Source organism: Lepidochelys olivacea, assembly GCF_965140295.1.
Source record: "Lepidochelys olivacea isolate rLepOli2 genome assembly, chromosome: 7".
Classification (NCBI taxonomy): Eukaryota; Metazoa; Chordata; order Testudines; family Cheloniidae; genus Lepidochelys; species Lepidochelys olivacea.
In genome coordinates, this window is record NC_140417.1 from 110,624,305 (window position 1) to 110,634,934 (window position 10,630).

A 10,630-nucleotide genomic window follows, 5' to 3' on the forward strand; every position below is an offset into this window, starting at 1 on the left:
TCCAAAATAATTTGTGGTTTATTTAATTCTTACTGTTCATTTTGTGTTCTTTTGAGTAAGCTAAAGTAAGACACCCACATAACAACACCAGCTGTTTTCAGTTTTGATTTTGGATCTCTAGTGAGCTGAAAACTGTAGACTGCATATTTGGGGGGCGAGGGGGAGAATAATCTTTGTAACCAGAAACAAAGTTTTTATGAGGAGGTGAATGGGGGGGGAGGGAACAACCCCCGAAATATATTATAATAAATTACTTTTTTGCCATTATCTCATTATATTTGTACAAACATCAATTGCTTGTGAGCCCTGAAAAAGAATGTCTCGTTGCCTTTAATATGCTCTGCAATGTGCACCCATACAAAATCATTACTGTAACAAAACCAGCTGCGTGTAATAGAAAGCAAATGATTTACAATGTTACTATAAGAAACTACTTTATTTCACATTATCATAAAAAGAACAGAACTGAAAATTTGCATGACAAACACAAGAATCCAGGAAATTCCAAATCTAATTCATTTTGGGGTTTTAATAGGTATTAACTTAAGAAGGTGAATTGTTAAGTACTAAAGAATATTTCCAGAGAGTTTAGCGGCAATATTGGAAATCCTATTTGGTGAAATGCTTACTAGTCCAGTAGACGAAGGAAATGTCTAAGCCTTAAATAGTTTGGAATCACTGACGAATCTCCAGAGGAGTATTTATTTTTAATTCACATGGACATATCCTAGGTCATCCATAGGCCAGATCCTGCAGTCCAGCTGAAGTCAGTGGGAGATTTGCCTGCATAAAGGCTGCTGGATTAGACCCTATGTGAAATGTAAGAGTCTATAATCAACTTGCACAGCTAACATATTAAACTATTGGGGAGGGAGGGGAAGAGACATAACCACTTTTAAACATATAATCTATGACTAGTCATGCTAAATAGGAGTATTCCTCATGAATTATCTAATTGAATATAATGGAACTACTCATGTAAGTAAGGATACAGGATCAGGTTTCAGACAAGTTTTCCAAAACCTGAAACACAACTTTAACTCATGTTTTTGGTGGCTCCGGGAATGAAAATTGTTTTCTATAACAACTGAATGAGATAATGACTAGCTGTTAAAAAAATGTGGCAAGCATGATATGTAAAGCAAAATATATTTGAGCAAGTGAGGCTGAATAAGACCCAGACAGAACTCAAAAGAATGTGAAATGAAAGTCACTTTTACAGCTTTACTTTTGTTTATCAAAAGGCAGCAATAAATGTGTCTTATTAAAAAACAGTAAAAGAAAAGCACCGCCACCACCGATTATTGTAAGTGCAGTTACAGAGAATCTGGAATAAAGACCCTCATTTCCTAGTATTTTATGTTTCCCCAACCCCACAAACTAGCTTTCAGTGGACTTTTAGATCCTAATCGATGCTAAAGGCTGCAGGTGGTGTTGGGAAAGTGGCATTTATGGAGCTCTGTTTCTTTCTTGATGGTGAATGAAGATGGAGGTTGTGTGAAAACATAGCTCTTGCTGGCTAGTTCAAAGAGCCAAACCACAATCCACCTAGAGGAAGGCCAGGCACTTGCCTATTCCGGCCAAAATAAAAGTGTTGCCTTAGCATTCTCCAGGTGAGAGGGCTTAAAGAGCCAAATTCACCCCTGGTGTAGCTCCACTGAGGTCAATGGTGTTCTGTCCAGGCCTGAATTTCTGTGAGGGAAATGGTAGTTCCCGGAACGAACCCACAGGTAATTTTTCAAACCTCTTTGCGCTCATCAAGAAATGGAGAGAAGGGGGTAGATATGATAAGGGAGAACTCACATGCAGAGGCTGGAGTTTAGGGTGGGAGCCACCACATAAAAAGTTATTCTTGGTCTACTTGTTAGAACGTTTTATTGCACAGAATTTACATACATGCTTATTAAGTGGTTGAAAAAAAGGCCTGACAGATATTAAATGGCATGCCATTCTCTTTATGCTGCTGCCATACAGATGTGACTTGACCATAAGCAGACTTAGATTCAGGATATAACTGGAGCATAGCTTTTGAAAACCTCTCAGAACTTTTCCATGCAGCTTCATGAACACTGCTATTGGAAACTGAATGTATGTATATTATGAGTTTTGGGGATTTTTATCTATGCAACCATAATGATGCTTTAATGTAGAATTTTTGCATTTATTTTTAACTAATGACATCTTTCAAAACATTTTAATTATACTGAAAAAGAAAGAACAGGTTTCCAATACCCAATATTACATTTCTTAAATATAAAGCAAAGATATAATTACCGGACTTCAAATTCTGGCACACCAGCCACAGCTGTATACAGGTTGGCAAGTCCATTACTGGAATACTGTGACCAGTCCTCGTGTCCAGACTCAGGAAGGGATGTAGAAAAAAAACTGGAAAGGGATAAAAAAGAGCTACAACACTAATTTCTGCTCTAGAAATCCTGTCTGACAGTGAGAGATTTAAGTGTTCAATATATTGGTTGTTACAAGGAGGAGGGAGCTCAAAAGGTTGTTACGAGGAGGAGGGAGAAAAATTATTCTCCTTAATCTCTGAGGATAGGAAAAGAAGCAATGGACTTAAACTGCAGCAAAGGCGGTTTAGGCTGGACATTAGGAAAAACTTTCTAACTGTCAAGGTGGTTAAGCACTGGAATAAATTGACTAGGGAGGTTGTGGAATCTCCACCAATGGAGATTTTTAAGAGCAAGTTAGAGAAACACCTGTTAGGGATGGTCTAGATAATACTTAGTCCTGCCATGAGTGCAGGAGACTGGACTAGTTGACCTCTTGAGGTCCCTTTCAGTTCTATAATTCTATTTAGTATATCAAATAAAAGTTAATAAGTGACTTGATCATGATCTATTAGATCTACATGATGAGATTTCTGATAGTAGGGGGCTCTTTAATCCAGCATACAAAGGCATCAAAACATCCAATGGCAGGAATCTGAAGCTCAACAAATTCAGATTGCAGAATAAGTGCAAATTTTAAACAGTGAGGTTTATCGCTGGAAAGTTTACCAAAGGATGTGGTGGATTCTCCATCACTAGAAGTCTTTAAATTCTTTCTAAAAGATATGCTCTAGTTTAACCAAGAAGTCATAGGCTTGATACGCAAAAAGAAAAGGAGTACTAGTGGCACCTTAGAGACTAACCAATTTATTTGAGCATAAGCTTTCGTGAGCTACAGCTCACTTCATCGGATGCAAAGCTTATGCTCAAATAAATTGGTTAGTCTCTAAGGTGCCACTAGTACTCCTTTTCTTTTTGCGAATACAGACTAAAATGGCTGCTACTCTGAGGCTTGATACGGGAATTATTGGGTGAAATTCTTCAGCCTGTTTTATTCAGGAGGTCAGACTAGATGATGTAATGTGCCCTTCTGGCCTTAAAATATACAAACTGCCACTTTATTTTTAACTTTTACAAGGATCAATCTTTAAAGATTCTGAAGAAATATATTATACTCAGAATAAGCAATTTGCAGTAAATTGGTCTATGCTCTCACTATGCCTAAAGGAATCATATTTTCAAAGTCAAAACCTGGGACACTTTTCTGGCAATATTTTTAGGTCATGAAATAGTCATACAAAAGGTAAAAGTATAGTTTTTTTACAAAAAGTGCTGGTATCATTACTGCCAGTTTCTGACTCAACACTGATATGTGCATATTTCTTGGAGTGGAGAGTTTTTTCAGTAATTTAGTGTCACTTTAATTATGACATGCAACTGGGCTATTTAGTATCTTCTCATATATATAAATGCAACATTGCCAACCTAATTTTAAGACTCACCGTGAAATAATAATGATCAGACTTCATAACTATATCATAAACTTCAGTAATGATCAGACCTCAGTGTAATTAAGTGGAAAGAACTAATAATAACCCATAACTAAATATTCATTTCTATCTCTCGTTCTTTGACAAGACAGTGTCAGTCGTAGTTTTACAAGTTAACTTCTGAGTAACTCATTCTTTCAGAAAGTCCATGCTATCTTTGATTATCCACTCCATTATCATCCTTCAGATTAACTAGATCAGTCCTACCAATCTTGTGTAGAAATTATTTCAGAGAATCTCACCAACCTTGGTTGTCCACTAATGATGTCAGGCCAGATTTGCACAGGTGTTTAGGTGCCTAAAGATGCAGATAAGCACCTAGTGGGATTAATAAAAGCACCTAAGTGAGTTAGGAATCTAACTCCCGTTGACTTTCAATTGGAGTGAGATTAGGCAGCAAACCTTCTTAGTCACTTTTGAAAATCCCATTAGACACCTGTGAAGGGACTTGCCCTCACTCTGGTGGAGAAGAGACTAGTCAGCTCTTCTGGGCCTGTTCAGCTCTAACAAGGCACACTTGCAGAACTTGTTCCTGCCTGGAGGGTTGGGAGGGAGCTTAAAAAGGGGAAACCTGGGACAGGAGTAGGGCTGCTCCACTGCAGAGCCTCCTTACAGCAGAGACAGGCCAGCCTAGAGGGAGACAGTAGCAGGCCTCACTGCTCCAGAAGTTGTATGGCCTAGCTGCATCACAGTATGCCCCAAGAGGGGAGCTGGAGGTAGACCCCATTAAAAGACAAAAAAACAGCTGGTAGACTAAGCCCAAAGGGCAGAATGCAGGAAGACTGCCTGATAGCCAGGCCACCTTTGCCTTTCTTTGTTTTCATACAGTGTCCCCTCTCTCATAAAGGAAAGAGAGGGGAGAGGACCTTTCTTTGGTCTGTTTGTTTTATTCATAGAACCCCTTATGTACTACGAACTGGGCTGGGGGGAGGACACTGTAAGGGACTGGAAGTGGGGGTTGGAGGGGACTTGAGGGAGCCTCTTCCCCTCACAGGAGCGATCTTGATCTTTAAGTGCCTAAATACCTTTGTAAATCAAGCCTGTCATCACTGTACTCCTCAACAGACATATCTTTATGTAGAGTGTAAAAATGAGATCAAATCTTGCTCCTGATTCAGATCCATTGGTGCAATGTACAACCCTAACTGTTGTAATTTCTACTTCTACCTATCTTCAGCATTCCTCAGTCTCTTCCCATATTTTTAAATCTCAGGCTTGATGTTGGATAGGACTTGTCGGTAAAGTGGCTTGCCAACAGAAAATATACTGGATATTTAATGAAGTATTAAACTGGGTCCTGCCTTGTGAGATATAAGTCACCTGAAGGCTGTTTCAGTGATGTGTTTGTGGACTGATTTTCTGGGTGGAGACCATCTAAAGTCAGTATTGAGAATTGTTTATGAATGACACCACCGAACATTAATTTAACAGTAATATTAATATTTTGGCAGGTTTCAGAGTAGCAGCCGTGTTAGTCTGTATTCGCAAAAAGAAAAGGAGTACTAGTGGCACCTTAGAGACTAACCAATTTATTTGAGCATAAGCTTTTGTGAGCTACAGCTCACTTCATCGGATGAAGTGAGCTTATTAATATTTTGGAATTTCTTTTATTCAGCACCTCATTACCATCCCACCCATGAATGGAACCAGACTCTTGTGCCATTTCTATCTCCCTGAATATACATCTCTGGGACATTTTGGCCCTGTCAGTCTCCTAGAAACTGGGGATCTAGTGAGCTGGATCTTTGGAAGAAATCACAGTAGAAGATCCTGAAGACAGCTACTCATTAGTACCAGCAGCAGGCCAACATGTAATACGTAATGCTGAATTACCCCTTCTGCCATTGCCGGTTGAGCTGCTCATGATGCTACAGCAGCATGTGGAAAAGACAGAGAAAAAGAGATTGAGCTGCATCAAGGAAATGAAGGAGAACTGAAAGAAGACAAAATATTGATGGTAACTTAAAATCACTTCTGAGATCTGGGTAATTTATTTTTTTTAATTAATTATGACTCACAAAAGATATATTTAGACAACTTCTTCACATTAGAACAATAAACTGCATTGAAAAAGATATGGCTAGTATCCCAGTGTGCTTTGCATACCAGTTTTGAATTACAGCTAGGAAGTTATATCCATTCATTGGCATTCCATAAAGTCAGGAATGTTGCTGTATGATGAGCCATCTATGTTGTTACATGGGCAGTTATTTTTGCTCCTTCTTTAGTGAGGCTATTTCTAGAGGAAAATTTTCTTAAGGATTAGAGTTTCCTCCATTTATCTTGCATCACTGGTACTCTTCAGCATATTTGTTTTGAACTTTTTCTGGCAGGCTTGGGTTTCAAAACATATGCTGATGTAGACAACTTTTATTTACATTTGTTCATTGCATTTTCACAATTAGACAGCCATATATCTTTGTATATGTAAAGGGTAATCACAGGAACAGTAGTACATCAAATAAACAGTAAATAATACAAATATACATTGGAAATTCAAAGATCCTGACTACAGTAGGAACATTTACCACGGTTGCAACACTAATGTAGCTCCACCAGTCTTAGTGTAGATGAGCTGACACCTGCCACTAGTATTTTAACCACCTTGTCATATATCCCAGGTTTAATAATGTGTGGTTAAAACAGCCGTTCAGAAGGTGGCCTGTGTGCACCAGCACTTCACAAGTGGAGCTGAGCCAGTATTAGGAATGATGGGAAACTTTTAGAAAATTTCCCTAACATTGACAGGAGCTAGGAGAGGAGGGAGCAGCATTAGGGGCAAATTAATACAGATAAAAATGTTATCCCAAATGAGAGATCAATAAAAATAATCTACAACAACTAACTGGTTTTGATTTTTATTTATTATAAGAGTTCCCCAAAGAATAAGTTGCTTAAACAGACCACATCGTTTTGTTTCCATAAGCAGGTAATTCTGCCAAACACAGTTCTAATGCTACACTGTGCCAATTTGGTAGAATACAATTGGTGAATTTCCAGTATAGAAGAATGGTCTTTAAAGCTGTAAATAATAATCAAAGACCTAATTCTGCTCTCAGTTACAAGAGGGATACATCTGACTTCAGTGGAGGCATTATAGAGTTGTGATGATGTAAATGACAGCAGAATTTGGCCCTAGTATAGTAACTGATTTATCTAAGGCCCTAAATATAATTTCAGAATATAATCCCCAGATAATTCCAGTAATACACCTAAAGCTAATTTATATCCAGACTATGAGACTATATCCAGTACTGACTTACAGGATGCCTGTAACTCTAGCCAGTGCCAAAACAAATGTACAGAATTCCCACGGCCCTCACAATTCTTCCAACATTTAGTGCAGGAAAGAAGATACACAGCAGATTGTTTGGAATGAGTGACATGTATCTGTTATATGACTTGGTATTAGATAATTCTTATCTGTGCTCATAAAGGAATAGAATTTACAGTCAGCTGGCATTCCCTATTTGCATGCACAAGTTCTGTAGCCATTCTTCTCTCAATAACTTGTTCTTAACTAATTTGTCTTTACTGAGAGAAGAATTTTAGGAGCAGCTTGAGGTTTTTAAGAATAAGCAGTGCTCCAAAGGGAAGAGGGTGCTAGTAATGTTGGAGAATGGTAGATTGGAGTGCACAAGCTTAACCTGCATAAATATTAACCTGGGTTACACGTCCTTCTATTATCACATATTTATATTAAGAACTTGCTGTAGCCAAATTTAAAATTGCTTAGAGCAGTGGTTCTCAACCAGGGGTCCAGGGCTGCCTGTGGGGCTGCAAGTAGGTTTCAGGGAGTCTGCCAAGAATGGCTGGCATTAGACTCGCTGGGGCCCAGGGCAGAAAGCTGAAGCCCCACTGCGTGGGACTGCAGCCTGGGGCCTTGAGCCCACCACCCGTGGCTGAAGGTAAAGCCTAAGCAACTTAGCTTTGCGGTACCTCCTGTGGCATGGGGCCCTGGGCAATTGCCCTCCTTATCTACCCCCTAATGCCGGCCCTGGCGTTTATATGCAGAAAAAACATTGTGGTATAGCTGAACTTTGGAGTTTTGTTTTTTTTTTTTTTTGTGTGGGGGGGGGACTCAGAAAGGAAAAGGTTGAGAAATCTTAAGACAGGGCTGATTTAAAATCTACACTGATCCTTTCACTCAGTTAATGAAATCTTCTTTCAAAATACCAATTTAATTTTATTTCCCCCCACCTGGGCTTTAAAGCAGATCTGCAATATATGATGAATAGTTGGAATATTCCTTACCATCTAGAGCAGGTAGAAAGAGGAGGAATATTGAGTCCAACAGCGACATAATGTCATCTTCCATATATCACGATATTTTTGTTGGTATAACTGGAGGGGTAGGATTCTCTTTTGTCCAACCCTGTTACTAGGTGTTGGGACCCTGCAGTCGATTCAGGTGAAGTACTGCTGAGTAATTAGAGGATATGTAACACAGTGACCCACTGGTGATTCACTACTCTGTAACAGCAACTCACTGATGCTCACTCACTACACCTAACACACTGTAGTCATAATATAAACCCAAAAGGTGCCATGTAATATATAATTGGAAAATAAATCACTCACTGATCATAAATATTCTTGCATGTTGTATGTATGGGATATGTACAAAAAGTTATGGATATGTGCTACAATTATGTACTTAAAATGTGTTTAGCAAGCAATGCACAAGCACAGTTTGCTTGTCTGACTAGCTTGGTTGTCAGGCAGAGACAACGAATATATTTACATAAAAGGTAAACAAAGCTATCAAGCTAACCAAGGCAACAACTCAACTATCGCCAGCGAGGGAGGAACCAGCATGAAGTCTTCACCAGACTGCATGGCATCTCTTTGTAACAGAAGAAAAGGAACTTTATCTAAAAATACATTTCAAGGGTTTACTGGTCTATAAAGACAGGGGATCTGAACCCCAAAGAAGAAGCAATATTATTGTATTATAAAAGTGTATCGGCTAAGGTCTTTTGTGAAAGCTAATGACATACTGGTGATTAATATCACTGTAAAATATATGTATTCATACTATGACGAACTATGAATACTCACTGATATGCTTTAAAATCTGGCCAAACAGAGAAACAGGTTTTCTTCCAGACAGGATGGAAGGCAGCTATCAACCTGTCTCCAGTGCAGTTAAGCAAGGTGTGACCAAAACAGTGGAAGCCTTAGTTACATACAAATCATTAGGGGGATGGGAAGTCCACAGGCAGGGAAGACCAGCATGAGGTCAACCTGTGTCTGGTGAGAAAACAGTGAGTTTGAGATGATATAAAGAAAGAGCCATCATGGCATCCATCACTGGACAGTCACAAGGGGCCAGAGCTCTTGCAAGCTGAGAAAGATAGGTCCTTAAACAAAGAGGGTTGAATTCTCTGGGAACTGAAAAACTTGCTTAGGAAAACGAAAGAAACCACATCTTGTACTTCTGTCAAAGGTCCTTATTACTTCTTTGAGTGTTCCAGGAGAGGGCTGCACACTTCAGGGCCAACAGTTTTGGGGAAGTTCGGGACTGGGAGTGTGTTGGGGTCACTCTGCAAGTAGTAACCAAGGCTGGTGGAGTCAAGGGTGCAGCTGTTGTGTTGCAGGCAGGCTGCTGGGGTCAGAGTGTTGAATCAGAGCTGCTTAGCACACAGACCCTCACGGAGCTACATGTTTGTCTGCCAGTTGTTGGTATTCAGGCTGCGAGATCCAGCAGCAGAGCATTAAAGACCCCAGGTTTCAGGGCAGGTGGTGACACAATCTCTCACTGGTCTGGATTGAACTGCAAAACGTCACAACAGATGTGCCTCATTAAACTGCTCTCTGAAGAGAAGAGAAGGGAAGTGGGAGACAGAGTCAGAGAAGGCCTAATGGGAAGAATATTAGAAACTGCTAAAGCCTGGGAAACAAGCCTAGAAAGAGACCAAAATTTATGTATATTATTTTTATAATTGCTCTCTTGGTTAAGAAACCCAATAATAGTGACTTTTTGACTCTTTTATTTAAAGGTGAGTAGTTTACAGTGAGCTACCAGTTTAACACATATCAAGACAATGGAGGTATAGTAGTTTCAGATATTTGCAAATACTAACACCCTCTGATCTTTATTTGCACATCATATCTCGCAGTGTGCAATACAAAACTTATAAAAGAATGTCATCTAATAGAGTGGGGAGCTGAGATTCAGGATTCCTAGGATCTATTCCTGACTAACATCAACTCTGTGATCCTGAACATGCAACAATTCTCTCTCTTCCTCAGTTTACCCATCTGTAAAATGGGTGTAATAAAACCTTGGGCACTCAGTGTTGTGAAGCTGAATATTTAATGCTTGTGAAGCACTTTGAGAACTATGCAAGAACTATGAGCTATGCAAGTTCAAAGTAGTATTACCAAGAACTTTGCAAGACATAATACAGTATTTGGGATTATTTCTGACAAGGAGAATAATTTTGTTTTGGAGACTCATTTCATTTAAAAAAATTATTTCACTGGAGAGAAACAGAAGTATTTTCTGAGATTGTCCTTAATGGAGTTGATAATTTCAGGATAATTTGTGACATAATGGTCTTTGAGATCTCTGGAAACTTATTACCAGCTTATAAAAGAATGAGACATAAACCCCAGGAAAAATGTCTCCAGAGACACCTCAGATTCAGAAAATGATAAAAGTCTCTGATTTTTCCATAGTTCACTGAGTAATATGAGGACCATATTCTTCCAATAGCTTTATTCCTTTTTAAAAACAATTTTCAGGTTTGACCAAACACAAAAGCATGTCATATGTAGAGATGGATA